This window comes from Lissotriton helveticus, chromosome 4_1 (genome assembly GCF_964261635.1).
Source record: "Lissotriton helveticus chromosome 4_1, aLisHel1.1, whole genome shotgun sequence".
In the NCBI taxonomy this organism is placed as follows: domain Eukaryota; kingdom Metazoa; phylum Chordata; class Amphibia; order Caudata; family Salamandridae; genus Lissotriton; species Lissotriton helveticus.
Window position 1 is genome coordinate 654,927,187 of NC_136063.1, and position 15,389 is coordinate 654,942,575.

Below are 15,389 nucleotides of genomic sequence, written 5' to 3' on the forward strand. Positions count from 1 at the left end.
CGCCGCCTCACGTGCCAACGTATTTTCTCCGCATTTTTTACCCTATGCCGCATAACAGGTCATGTGACTTGTTTATAAAACTTTTCATTGGTTCATTTTACTTTTGGTTTCCTAATGATGGAAGGCTTGATCATATGACCTAAAAACAACACTTTTCATTGGATGAAAACTTTTTTTTTTTCCAAACGATGAAAGCCCCACCTTGTTTCTGGATGTTTCAGACTGAAGCTGGCGTCAGCATGAGAGCACCACCATCTCGTAGCTCCGTCGTAGTCATTCCGCGAGCAATCATGGCAGCCGCTCCCCACCAGAAGCCTGCAGGAGTCGGGGCCCCCAAAACTTTTGATGAATTCTCAAGGCGGAGGGGACGCTTTCGAGAATGGGGTCCAAGACCTAGCAGACAAGCGTCCGATTTCCAAGGTGTCCCAGGGCCATTTCAGTGGACCAGGCCCAAAAAGGAAAGAGCCTGCCGCCATTTTGAGAGTCCTGTGACAGCCGCCTATCGCTGCACCGCAAGAGTGGGCGCAACTCAGCTGAATTGCGGCTTTTGACACAGTGGACCAAAAACGGACGGAATGGCAACTGAAACGGTAAAGGGGCGCCCCACTACAACAGATGACACTCCACCTGGAGAGGCCCGTTCACGCCGCCTCCCCCGGGGCGCCCCACGCCGTTATTCGGAGCAGCATTGTAGGATACCAAAACCAGTGCGGCAACTTACTGGACATCACCTTGGTGCCATCGTTCTGCTGCCTTGGAACTATTCGCACAACAGTTTGCTACTGAAGACCCACCCCCCGCGACGCCCCACGCCGTTATTTGCTGGGTGGCAACTTACTAGACATCACTTTCGTGTCATCTAGATTTCAGCGCGTTCTGCTGCCTTGGAACTATTCGCACAACAGTTTGCTACTGATGACCCGCCCCACGCCGGAAATCTGGACGTTGTGCTGCGTTGGGACTATTCGCACAGCCGACCGCTACTTCGTTGTTTTTCCCTAAAAATGTTTATATGTTATTACTATTTTTGTTTTCTTGTATATATTTATAAATTATTAAAGTTTTATAATCTTACTACTTTGTCGGAGTGCTATATATTTTTAATGTGACACATAATTGTAAAAACTTTGATGTACAAAGAGTCATCCCTGGAATCTTCCGCTTCACGCTCGGTCCCCTCCCCAATCACAATACAGGATAGTTTTCAGATAATAGCAACGCTTCTGCTGTGACGGATCTCATCGAGTGTGGGCCTTGATCTACTATAACTCCTTTGAAGAGGGGTGAATCTTTACAGCTGTGGCCATAAACTACATCTGCAGGGCTAGCTGATACCCTAGGACCAGCCTGGACAATCGGACACAGAGGAAAAGGAGTGTCAGAGGGTGCAGTAGTGAATAGGGCGAAAGGGAGGTGTCGGGCGGGCACAGGGTGTGATTCTCAGGAAAGAGCAGCGCAGATGGGGGGAGGTTTATTACCCATGCATAAGACAGAGAGCGGGGGTGACCACTGCCTGGGGGAGATGCTTGCGAGGGTGGGGAGCCATGCTAAGGATCGACAGCGTGCACAGAGTGGGTCTGGTCAAGGCATCTAAAATGGCTGCCGTGCACGACAAAAGTGTGGCATTTGAAAAAAGACAAGATGGCGCAGACAATGTTTTTCAACACTTCCTGATTTCCTTCGAATCGAACATTAACAGACGTTGGGGCATATTACCAAAGTTAAGCGATATTTATCCCTAACGATGCATTGCAAAGATTTTTTTACCGTCAGAAATTATCGCAGATAAACCTTGCTATTATCAAAGTTTATCGCAAATACGATAAAAACCGACCGCAATGCATTAATATCGCTGAAAACTCAGCGATATTCATGCATTACCGAGCTAATCCTCTTAGCCATGTTATCCACCTCCCATAGGATAACATGGCTAAGAACTGCTCAGGGCAGCTGTTACTTTTTGGAGATATTCGCGCTTATCTCGAATATTTCCAAAAGTTGATAATAGGAGATAGCGATGTTAGCGACTGTTTCCAGTCGCTAACATCTTGGCATGCCCACTTTGCATGTCATTAGTGATAAATATCACTCACATGCAAAGTGGGGCCCAAGATGGTCGCTATCTCCTACTAGCCGTCGCTAACTGGTGTTAGCAACAGCTAGGTAATACAGATATAATTTTATCTCCGCGAAGCGGAGCGCTGTTACAGATATATATCTTGTTTTTGAACGTTAATTTCTCAAAATGCACTGAAGCACATATATTGAGACCTAGCAAAGGCACATCGGGCTACCAGTCCCTAATATTTTACCAAGTTTCGTGCAAATCCATTCAGCCGTTCGATTATTATTATTATTTATTTTTTTTGCCCCGCGGGGCCCTTTTAAAACCTCCACATCAAACCTAGGGGATCAGCGAGGATCTACTATGCCCCCTTATGGTCATTTGCCCCTTCGCTTTGGCCTCCTCTTGTCTCTCGATCCTACCGAGAGACAAGATGGCGGCCGCTACGGACTGTTTGGAATGTTTACAGACACCGGAGAGCCAATCAGCTTCGCTTCGCAAAGCTCCGTAACGCGAAAAGTACGCGAAGCGGTGCGCTGTTACAGATATATATCTTTTTTTGAACGTTAATTTCTCAAAATCCACTGAAGCACATATATTGAGACCTAGCAAAGGCACATCGGGCTACCAGTCCCTACAATTTTGCCAAGTTTCGTGCAAATCCATTCAGCCGTAAGATTATTATTATAATTTTTTTTTTTTGCCCCGCGGGGCCCTTTTAAAACCTCCACATCAAACCTAGGGGGTCAGCGAGGATCTACTATTCCCCCTTATGGTCATTTGCCCCTTCGCTTTGGCCTCCTCTTGTCTCTCGATCCTACCGAGAGACAAGATGGCGGCCACTACGGACTGTTTGCGGCCACTACGGACTGTTTGGAATGTTGACAGACGCCGGAGAACCAATCAGCTTCGCTTCACAAAGCTCCGTTGCGCGAAAAGTACGCGTCCTAGGCCGCTGCCCGGTCCGCGCTTACAGATATATATCTTTTTTTAAACGTTAATTTCTCAAAATCCACTGGAGCACATATATTGAGACCTACAAAAGGCACATCGGGCTACCAGTCCCTACAATTTTGCCAAGTTTCGTGCAAATCCATTCAGCCGTTCGGGCTAAAAGTGAGGCCAACCGCCCTATGGAAATTAACATGGGAAAAACGCGTTTTGGGACCCCCCTTTTTTCTCGGCCCCCCCTTGACGAACCCCCCCCAAATTTTCAAAGGCTGCTCAGAAACAAAATGTGCCATTTTCCTGAAAATTGCAGCCAATTCCGTCCACAAACGGCAAAGTTATTAGACATAGAATTTTCAAAAATCCCATAGAGAAAAAATCCTAACTATATATACCTACTGGCGACCGCCAGTAGGTAATATATATATATATATATATATATATATATATATATATTTTGTTTGCTGAAAATATATTTTTCACAGAAAAGAAACAAGTGCTTTCGTAGACTACGGAACAGATAATCAGAGAAGCTTTACTGAGGATAGGTAAACGGGTTTATAATTTTTAATCTTACTTCCTCCTGATTCTTGCTGAGACTGACAGGCAAGCCTAGGCGGGAAGGGCTGGCGTGCGCCTGTCAGGTCGGTTTAAGCCTTGTGCAAGTCTGGCTGCCATATTAAGTTCTGCCTGGGAGGGCTGGATGAGGCAGGAGGGTGTCCCAAGGGGGAAGCTGCTAATGTATATTGACAAGTTCTTTTCTGCTGAAAAGTAACAGTAACAAGGTTCCTCTCCTCCCATCTCCACCGCCTGTCCCACTGCTAAATGAGAATGTTTTATTGGAACTTTATTAACGAGCAACAGCAAATGGTTGGCAAAAATATCCTTCATATCTGTCCCTTAACATTTTCAGCTACATTTCGCCCAAGCTTTTTTCTGGAAAAGGTTAGCTTTTTATTTTGTGAATAAACTATAATTTTACCAAACGCTTTCAAGTCAGATTATTGAAAATTTCTGTCCAGAGCTAACATGGTCTGCATTTTTGCTTATATTGGTGATATCAAATACCACTTTCTGCCAGCACAAAAGGTACCAATGACATTGAGAGATTTAAAACGTCCACGCCTTTGATCAGTCTCTCATTCAGAGGTGCACAATTGGTTTATCTTTCCAAGTGGCAGGGTATTGGGGTCGTTGTGAAATTGCTTGCGATTTTATCATTACAGATTTGAATTTGTTTGTAGATTTATATAGTGCGAAAATCTAAGGAGTTAGGCCCATACGGACAAGTAGTCAGGCTGGACCCTATTTAGATAAGAAAAACACAAAAAAGCCTGACCACCATTATTTTTACACAAAAATTCCATAGGCCAAAAACACCACTTATCTGATTTGACCACGTATTTTTATTTATACCAACTATTTGTATCTATTTTTAAATTTTTTATGAAGACTTTTTTTAGCAAATAAGACCACTGTACATCCACATATTTACACTACTATACAATGTAATTTACATACAACTCATAACATCACAAAAAACTATAAATGAAATAAATACAAAAAAGCTTTGAATGAAATAAGTACTAATCATCCTACATACAACACAAGACTAGTAAACAAGACAATACATCATATAATCATGTGCCTTGAACAATAACACTTCAATTAATTAAAAAATAAAGGAGTTTAGTCAATAAATTACAAGTTGCAACCCTTGCTAGAAGGTGGTTAGGTTTGGGAAGGCACGCTCGTTCTGAGAAACCCAGTATTCATTGTCCTTCTACATAACAGACCTTACTGTGCAGGGCTGATTTTTCTTGTCATACAGCCACATGGAATTCCCAATTCTTTGGACTTTAACACATACATTTACCACCTACCCTGAGCAGGTGGTAAATGTATGCAGGCACCTCTGGATAGGACACTAGAGATGGGGGAGGAGTGTATTGGGGAGAGAAGGAGGAGGTGTTTTCTGGCAAGAGGAGTCTGTCCGCCTGTCAGAATAGAACAGGCTATAAGGCCTAGCCGCTTCTTCTGCCAAAGCATTATGTAATTTTACCATGTAAAATTACCACACAGTAAAATCAAGTCTGGTCAGTGGCTTAACAACAGCCCCCGCACCCCAGTGATGTGGGGGCCCCCCAGAGCTCCAGGGGGCCCTCTTTGGCACTATGCACAGCCGGCTTCTGGGAGCTCCTGAATGTGTCCTGAGTGTGGGTGGGGGGTCTCTATGTACTTTGCAAGGGGACCCTCTCAAGTTTCGATATGCCACTGGGTCTGGTGTTCCAACGCCTGTGACAACTGGATGTGGAAAAACCGGCACACTTCGAAACAGGCAGAGCGGCAATTTTTTTTTAAAAACACTTTTTATTGAATAAACAACAAAAATCCTGGCAGTACATCTGTTAACAGATATGTGCAAGGGTATCCAACTCAACTTCCATGGATTTGTTATATCACAGTGCCGAAATCTACCAATAAAATAATTCTTGAGTACAATTCAATGTGATGCAGTGTATAATGCTCCCTCCTTTCGCCCCACCTTACTCCTATAATTATCTCCAAGCCCTCTGTATTGTGTCCATTTGCCCCAAATTTTGTTCCACTTCCTCGGGCATCCCCTACCCTGGAACAACACTTTTCCGGTGGTGCAGTACCAGTCTAAATCTTCCTTCCACTTCACTACGCTCGGTGCAGAGCGGAAATTCTTGAGGTAATTGCACAGTGCCTGGATCGTAATGAGGGCCCTAGTGTGAGACGATTTATTGCGGACCAAAAACTGTGTGCCAGTTTGTTTGTTGACATACTTAACAATAGGAGTGACTGTCCTCTGGGTGAAATGGACATCTGTCCACTTGTTGGAGTATCACTTCTATGCACTGTACATCTGGCGAAAAATTAGCTTACTGCTGGAGCCTTAGAATCCGATGAGGAAGGCCATCAGTATAGGACCTTTGTGTGAATGAGGCGGGAGTAGAACAGTGCTTTTACATTGGCATAGCTGGGTGTGAGTGAGGTACCAATGAAGCGAAGGCTGGGCAGATGCCCTTCTTCCAGTCTGTCCTCTAGAATGGATGGGCATTCAACTATGTGAGAAAATCATGAACCTTGTTAAATACACCAGAGGGAGAAGACTCTTGGTACCAAACGAGAGGAAACAGCTGTCTACCAAGAAAAAAGACCCAAAAAGCAGGTACTAATGGAATAGTGATAATAGTTCTAGGCTCCGCCATTCTATCAGCTTGACCGTGCAGAGCCAGCACTGCCTTCGCAGCCCAGTGCATGTTCCTCACACACAGCGGGTCCATAGTATTCACTCTTATGCATCTCACACCCTTAATCGGTTAAGGATTTTTTGTTAGTAATCCCAAAGAAGATTGAAAGTGAATGGAGGGGAAGCCTTTGGAATAAGTCAGGTATCCCAATATTTTCCAGTGGATAATTAACATAGAGGTTGGTGATTAGTAAGGCATCCTTGATTACAACTCCAGCATGTTCAGTGAATTAAAAGAATGGAAGTTGCTTACAACCAATCCAACATTTTCCAATGGATTATAAACTTTGAAACTGTTGATGGGTAGAGCATCCTTACTTCTAAACCCAGCATCTTCTAATGGATTAAAGCATGGAAGTTGTTGATAGGTACTGTATCCTTTCTTATAAAAAGAGCATTTTCCAACTTGTGGAAGCAAACTGCTTAAATGAATTGCACATTTGGCTTTACAGCCAGCTAGGCATATTCTGCATTCAGAGGTACCTAAGTGTAGTAGCGGCTGCTCTTGTAACAGGTGGTCGGGAAGCATGAGGGGAGGGATTAAATAACAAAAACACAAACAAAGCTCTCACCTGCCACTGCCGTCTCCTGTTTCTTCTGTTCCGGTTGGACTCCCCAGGGGGTGGTGCACACTGCCAGATTCCAAGTCGCCAATCACAGCACTGCTCTCATACTGGTAATGCTGCATGCAGTGATTTGCCTGAGTGGGCTTGTTTAATGCTTGCTCAGATCATAGGAGCGTGTGCCTCTACTCCACCCGGTTGTACAGCACAGCTAGGGTGGAGAAAGATCAAAGGGCACAAGATGGTTTGCCAGCCTTAGAGAGCACTATTTCAGCCCCTGGTCTGATCATTGCCCCGCCCTACCCAGACTTGGCTTGCAGTCTCAAGAGCAGGGCAAAAATTGAATGATAATGAAATGGTTTATCATTTTACTTTCCCCTCCCTCAGATGGCTCTCAGCATGGGAGCTGCCGCTCCTCGCCTAAGCAGCCACTGCCTAAGTGATCAGTAAAAGCCATTCAGAACAGCAGTGCAACGCAAAAATCATACACTCACAACTTATACTGCTTATTGCAGTGGTGGCTCCTCCGCTACGGCGGAGGAGCATTGCCCCACTGCTTTTAAGCAGTACAAATAATGGAAACAAAATGATAATAATTTTGAGTTATTATCATTTTATGTTTCCGTGTTGCTTTGTGGGCTGGCACGGCTGCTCTGCTCTCGAGGCAGGGCAGGGGAGGAGTGGTTTGCCCACTCCTATGTGCACTTGACTTTTTGGCCGTCCCTCTGGGGCCAGCCAAACAGCCATGTGCATTTTCCCTGTTCTCCGCACAGGCTACATTTCAACCTGTGTGGAGAACATGCCCAGGCCGCCATTCCCTGGCTGAACGTCAAACCACGACTCTCAGACAATTACAACGCTGCATTGCAGCATTGTGATTGGTCAGGGGAACCTAGCTGTGCTTCCTGTTCCTGGAGTCTGTTGGACGAGAACTGGAGCAGAAACACGGGACCCGGTGGCAAGGTAAGGGTTTATTTTTAAAACTTTTTTTTTACATTGCACCCCCCTCCCCGTGTGCCATGGCGGCTTATTGGCAGCCAAGCGCTGCTTCATAGCCATGATATACAAAATTACAGAAGCCATTCACAGAAACAAATTATGGAGGTAAATGATTATGGTATCATCAATCGCAATATAAAATATAGCATGAATATAACATATAGAAGACTATCAGGAAGGTGTTCAATTTGGTGGCAGATTTTGCAAATCTCTGCAATCCCTGACACGACTAATCCAATATGGTAACCCTTAAATTTGCGAAGCACAGAGTTTCATACGCAACACAAGGAAATCTTTTATGGACTGAGGAAGCAGAATGGGCAGACCTCAGCCTTCTGGAAGATCTCTAATGGGACAACAGGGTCTACTAAGCACACAGACTTTGATAAATATGCCTGTGAGAAACACGCAGAGCCAGAACAGCGACCAACACTGATCCATTACCAAGAAGAATAGTGAGCAAATACCATGAACAACAGTGAACCCCAAGCATGAAAAACAGTGAGCCAATTCTCTGAAGACCTTTGAACCTGTACCATGGAGAATAGTAACCCCGTACCATGAAGAAAAGCAAATCCGTACCATTAAGAACAACAAACCCATACCATGAAGAACAGTAAACACGTACCCTGAAGAACAATGAACCATACCATGAAGAACAGAGAACCCCTACCATGAAAAACAGAGAACATGTCCCATAAAGATCAATGAACCCATACTATGAAGAACAGCTAACCACTACCATGAAGAACATAGTGCCCCTACCATCAAGAACAGAGAACCCACACCATAAATAACAGTGAACCTGTACCATGAAGAACAGAGAACCCATACCATGAAGAAAAGTGAACCTGTACCATGAAGAACAGAGAACCCGTACTACAAAGAACAGTGAACCCATACCATGAAGAACAGTGAACCCGTACCATGAAGAACAGAGAACCCATACCACGAAGAACAGTCAACCCGTACAATGAAGAAAAGATAACACATACCCTGAAGAACAATGAACCCATACCATGAAGAACAGCGAACCCCGACCATTGAAAACAGAGAACATGTACCATAAAGAACAGTGAATCCATTCTTCGAAGAACAGCTAACTACTACCATGAAGAACAGAGAACACCTACCATTAAGAACAGAGAACCCACACCACAAATACTAGTGAACCTGTACCATGAAGAACAGAGAACCTATACCATGAAGAAAAGTGAACCTGTACCATGAAGAACAGAGACCCCATACTATAAAGAACAGTGAACCCATACCATGAAGAACAGTGAACCAGTACTATGAAGAACAGAGAACTTGTACTATAAAGAACAGTGAACCCATACCATGAAGAACAGTGAACCCGTACCATGAAGAACAGTGAACCCATACCATGAAGAACAGTCAACCCGTACAATGAAGAACAGAGAACACATACCATAAAGAACAGTGAACCGATACCATGAAGAACAGGAAACCCGTACCATGAAGAACAGAGAATGCTTACCATGAAGAACAGAGAACCCATATCATAAAGAACAGGTAACCCATACCATGAAGAACAGTGAACCCCTACCATGAAGAACAGAGAACCCATACCATGAAGAACAGTGAACCCGTGCCATGAAGAACAGTGAACCGATACCATGAAGAACAGTCAACCCGTACCATGAAGAACAGTCAACCCGTACAATGAAGAACAGAGAACACATACCATAAGGAACAGTGAACCGATACCATGAAGAACAGGAAACCCGTACCATGAAGAACAGAGAACACTTACCATGAAGAACAGAGAACCCATATCATAAAGAACAGGTAACCCATACCATGAAGAACAGTGAACCCCTACCATGAAGAATAGAAAACCTGTACCATGAAGAACAGATAACGCTTACCATGAAGAACTGGGAACCCATACCATGAAGAAAAGTGAACTTGTAGCATGAAGAACAGTGAACCCATACACATGAATAACAGGAAAACCATCCCATGAAGAACAGGAAACCTGTACCATGAAGAACAGAGAACGCTTAAAATGAAAAACAGAGAACCTGTGTCATAAAGAACAGTTAACCCATACCATGAAGAACAGTGAACCCCTACCATGAAGAACAGCAAACCCCTACCATGAAGGAAAATGAACCTGTATCATGAAGAACAGAGAACCCGTACTATAAAGAACAGTGAACCCGTACCATGAAGAACAGAGAACCCATACCATGAAGAAAAGTGAACCCGTACCATGAAGAACAGAGAACCCGTACTATAAAGAACCGTGAACCCATACCATAAAGAACAGTGTACCGATACCATGAAGAACAGGAGACCCGTACCATGAAGAACAGCGAACCCGTATCATAAAGAACAGTTAACCCTTACCATGAAGAACAGTGTACCCCTACCATGAGGAACAGCAAACCCCTACCATGAAGAAAAGACAACCTGTACCATAAATAACAGTGAACCTGTACCATAAAACAGAGAACCCGTACCATAAAGAACAATCAACTGTACCATGAAGAACAGAGAACCCCTACCATGAAGAACAGGAAACCCCTTCCATGAAGAACAGAAAACCTGTAGCATGAAAAACAGAGAAACGTACCATGAAGAACAGCGAACCCTTACCATGAAGAACGGTGAACCCGTACCATGAAGAACAGAGAACACATACCATGAAGAACAGTGAACCCATACCATGAAGAACAGCGAACCCTTACCATGAAGAACAGTGAACCAATACCATGAAGAACAGCGCAGCCGTACCATGAAGAACAGCGAACCCATACCATGAAGAACAGTGAACCCATACCATGAAGAACAGAGAACCCATACCATGAAGAACAGCGCAGCCGTACCATGAAGATAAGCGAACCCTTACCATGAAGAACAGTGAACCCATACCATGAAGAACAGAGAACCCATACCATGAAGAACAGTGAACCCGTACCATGAAGAACAGAGAACCCATACCATGAAGAACAGTGAACCCGTACCATGAAGAACAGAGAACCCATACCATGAAGAACAGAGAACCCATACCATGAAGAACAGTGAACCCGTACCATGAAGAACAGAGAACCCATACCATGAAGAACAGTGAACCCGTACCATGAAGAACAGCGAACCCGTACCATGAAGAAAAGACAACCTGTACCATAAATAACAGTGAACCTGTACCATAAAACAGAGAACCCGTACCATAAAGAACAATCAACTGTACCATGAAGAACAGAGAACCCCTACCATGAAGAACAGGAAACCCCTTCCATGAAGAACAGAAAACCTGTAGCATGAAGAACAGAGAAACGTACCATGAAGAACAGCGAACCCTTACCATGAAGAACAGTGAACCCGTACCATGAAGAACAGAGAACCCATACCATGAAGAACAGTGAACCCATACCATGAAGAACAGTGAACCTGTAGCATGATAAATTGTGAGCCAGTACTATGAAGAACTGTGCACCCGAAGGTCAGAAAAAGAGAAACAGTGTGCCTACTATGTGATGTAAATAGGCCGGAAGATGCCTAAACAGGGTTTTGAAAAAAGGCCAAACTTTGTTTTGCAAATTGTACCAGGAGTAAGAATGCTACACCGGTGGTAGAATTGTCGCTAAATAAACAATATCAAGTATTCCCTCTAGCTAATAAATCCCTTAATGGTTGGCAGGCCCTGTTCTTGTTTTACTCATTACAGGGGTTATTTTTATGAACAATGGAGCGCCATTTTACCTCCCCATAGTTATGCTCTTGAACATTTTGTTTCTGATTCAAAAACCCAGGCTCAGCAGGATTGCTTTTTGTTTTAATACACTATTAAAATTATTTTGAAATGTTATAATTCATAAGGTACAGATGCATTTCTTCCTAGAATATAGATAATATGTACCTAGGGATGTATGACGTTACAACACATACTTTTACAACGCATACCGTTACAACGAAATTTTTACAACGCAAATACTATTACAACGCATGTATTTACAACGCATGTTTTTACAACGCAGGTACCTTTACAACGCATACCATTACAACGTAAGTATTGGTAAGTATATATTAATTTTTTAATTGTAAATTAATTGAAATTAATATAATTTAAGGTAATGTAATTTAATTTAATTTAATTTCATTTAATTAATTTAATTTAAATTTAATTTTACTTTACTTTTACCCTGTACCCCTGTACCCCAAAAACCCAAAACTGACCCTGAACCCTAAAAATACCCCTTTACCCAAAAACCAAAACTGACCCTGAACCCTAAAAATATCCCTTTACCCAAAAACCCAAAACTGACCCTGAACCCTAAAAATACCCCTTTACCCCAAAACTCAAAACTGACCCTGAACCCTAAAAATACCCCTTTACCCAAAAACCCAAAACTGACCCTGAAACCTAAAAATACCCCTTTACCCAAAAACCCAAAACTGACCCTGAACCCTAAAAATACCCCTTAACCCAAAAACCCAAAACTGACCCTGAACCCTAAAAATACCCCTTTACCCAAAAACCCCAAACTGACCCTGAGCCCTAAAAATACCCCTTTACCCAAAAACCCAAAACTGACCCTGAACCCTAAAAATACCCCTTTACCCAAAAACCCAAAACTGACCCTGAACCCTAAAAATACCCCTTTACCCAAAAACCCAAAACTGACCCTGAACCCTAAAAATACCCCTTTACCCAAAAACCCAAAACTGACCCTGAACCCTAAAAATACCCCTTTACCCAAAAACCTAAAACTGACCCTGAACCCTAAAAATACCCCTTTACCCAAAAACCTAAAACTGACCCTGAACCCTAAAAATACCCCTTTCCCCAAAAACCCAAAACTGACCCTAAATATAATTATATACTTACCAATACTTACGTTGTAATGGTATGCGTTGTAAAGGTACCTGCGTTGTAAAAACATGCGTTGTAAATACATGCGTTGTAATAGTATTTGCGTTGTAAAAGTTTCGTTGTAATGGTAGTGCGTTGTAAAAGTTGCGTTCTAAAGGTTGTATACCGTACCTAGCCACAAAGTATGTAAATCGTAACTTTTCCTTTAAACGTTATATGCGTGCCAGTCACAAGAGAATATGTTAGGAATCCCGCTCTTTGCTTCTCAGAAGATGCAGTAATTGTGGCTTTCTTTATAATTTGCTCAGTTGTGATATCTATTAACTATACTTTAAGTATATTCTCAATAACTGAGGTAACCTTGACATTTCTAGCATTTTCCTTTCATAGCGATCGTGATTAATATCTGACAGCCTATCATTCTGTCCTTTCTCACAGTCCTCCATTACTAAGGATTTCCAGCTAAACTGTCTTAATGCGAATTACGGAAGCAAATGCAAGGGCAGTTGTTTTCATAACACGTTACATTACAGATCTACGGTTACTGTTTTCAGGGGTAAACCTACTTATCATTGTAGTGTGGTGATTAACCATTTAAACAAACAATATTTCTCGCTAGGGTTGATACTTTTATTATGAAAAGACTGTGGCCCATATTCTCATTGAAGTGGCGGAGAGAGGCTTTAGCCTTCTTGGTTTAACGCCTCTCTCCGTCACTTCGGAAACGCGAGACTGCACGCTATTCTCAAGGCTAAGGTGCAGCCTTGCGTTTCCCCCACGTTGGCGCTAAGTTTCACAACTTATTTACAACAAGGGGTGGTGAGGGACAGAGTCTCTGAATTAAGCAGAATACTCTCACCCAGTCGAGAGATCAGGGCTAGATCCAACACCGTTTTTTAGCTCATTGCACCATCCCAGTTTCAGAACCTGGCTGTATGCAAATTAGTCTGTCCCTGGCCCAGTGCATCATGGGAACAGGGCAGACCAGACTACAAAAGCCAATTCTTACACTGGGAAGGAAACAAGCTTCCGGGGACCGGTTTCTGGCATTACAGCCGTCTTCGGCCCGGTTTGCTTGAATCCTGATGGTGCAATGAGCAAGGGACTCATGTCTGAGTATGCCCTTCCACGCTTAGGGTGGACAAAAATATTTACAACAAGGGGTGGTGAGGGACAGAGTCTCTGAATTAAGCAGAATACTCTCACCCAGTCAAGAGATCAGGGCTAGATCCAACACCGTTTTTTAGCTCATTGCACCATCGCAGTTTCAGAACCTGGCTGTATGCAAATTAGTCTGTCCCTGGCCCAGTGCATCATGGGAACAGGGCAGACCAGACTACAAAAGCCAATTCTTACACTGGGAAGGAAACAAGCTTCCGGGGACCGGTTTCTGGCATTACAGCCGTCTTCGGCCCGGCTTGCTTGAATCCTGATGGTGCAATGAGCAAGGGACTCATGTCTGAGTATGCCCTTCCACGCTTAGGGTGGACAAAAATATTTACAACAAGGGGTGGTGAGGGACAGAGTCTCTGAATTAAGCAGAATACTCTCACCCAGTCAAGAGATCAGGGCTAGATCCAACACCGTTTTTTAGCTCATTGCACCAACCCAGTTTCAGAACCTGGCTGTATGCAAATTAGTCTGTCCCTGGCCCAGTGCATCATGGGAACAGGGCAGACCAGACTACAAAAGCCAATTCTTACACTGGGAAGGAAACAAGCTTCCGGGGACCGGTTTCTGGCATTACAGCCGTCTTCGGCCCGGCTTGCTTGAATCCTGATGGTGCAATGAGCAAGGGACTCATGTCTGAGTATGCCCTTCCACGCTTAGGGTGGAAAAAAATATTTACAACAAGGGGTGGTGAGGGACAGAGTCTCTGAATTAAGCAGAATACTCTCACCCAGTCAAGAGATCAGGGCTAGATCCAACACCGTTTTTTAGCTCATTGCACCATCCCAGTTTCAGAACCTGGCTGTATGCAAATTAGTCTGTCCCTGGCCCAGTGCATCATGGGAACAGGGCAGACCAGACTACAAAAGCCAATTCTTACACTGGGAAGGAAACAAGCTTCCGGGGACCGGTTTCTGGCATTACAGCCGTCTTCGGCCCGGCTTGCTTGTATCCTGATGATGCAATGAGCAAGGGACTCATGTCTGAGTATGCCCTTCCACGCTTAGGGTGGACAAAAATATTTACAACAAGGGGTGCACTCAGATGTGAGTCCCTTGCTCACTGCACCATCAGGATTCAAGCAAGCCGGGCCGAAGACGGCTGTAATGCCAGAAACCGGTCCCCGGAAGCTTGTTTCCTTTCCAGTAAAGAATTGGCTTGGTAGTTTGGTCTGCCCTGTTCCCATGATGCACTGGGCCAGGGACAGACTAATTTGCATGTAGCCAGGTTCTGAACTGGGATGGTGCAGTGAGCTAAAAAACGGTGATGGATCAAGCCCTGATCTTTTGACTGGGTTGGAGTGTTCTGCTTAATTCAGATACTCTGTCCATCACCACCCCCTTTTATGAATCGTTTTGGCCACCACAAGTGTGGTAGGGTATACTCAGATGTGAGTCGCTTGCTCACTGCACCATCAGGATTCAAGCAAGCCGGGCCGAAGACGGCTGTAATGCCAGAAACCGGTCCCCGGAAGCTTGTTTCCTTTCCAGTAAAGAATTGGCTTGGTAGTTTGGTCTGCCCTGT

At 43.9% G+C, this 15,389-nt stretch overlaps 1 protein-coding gene across 1 annotated transcript in view; it reads right to left on the bottom strand.

Moving 5' to 3' along the window:
• The window catches only part of XKR4 (XK related 4), a 693,467-nt gene that overhangs the window by 634,330 nt on the left and 43,748 nt on the right, over nt 1–15,389 (bottom strand). The gene's annotated exons all lie outside the window — the stretch shown is intronic.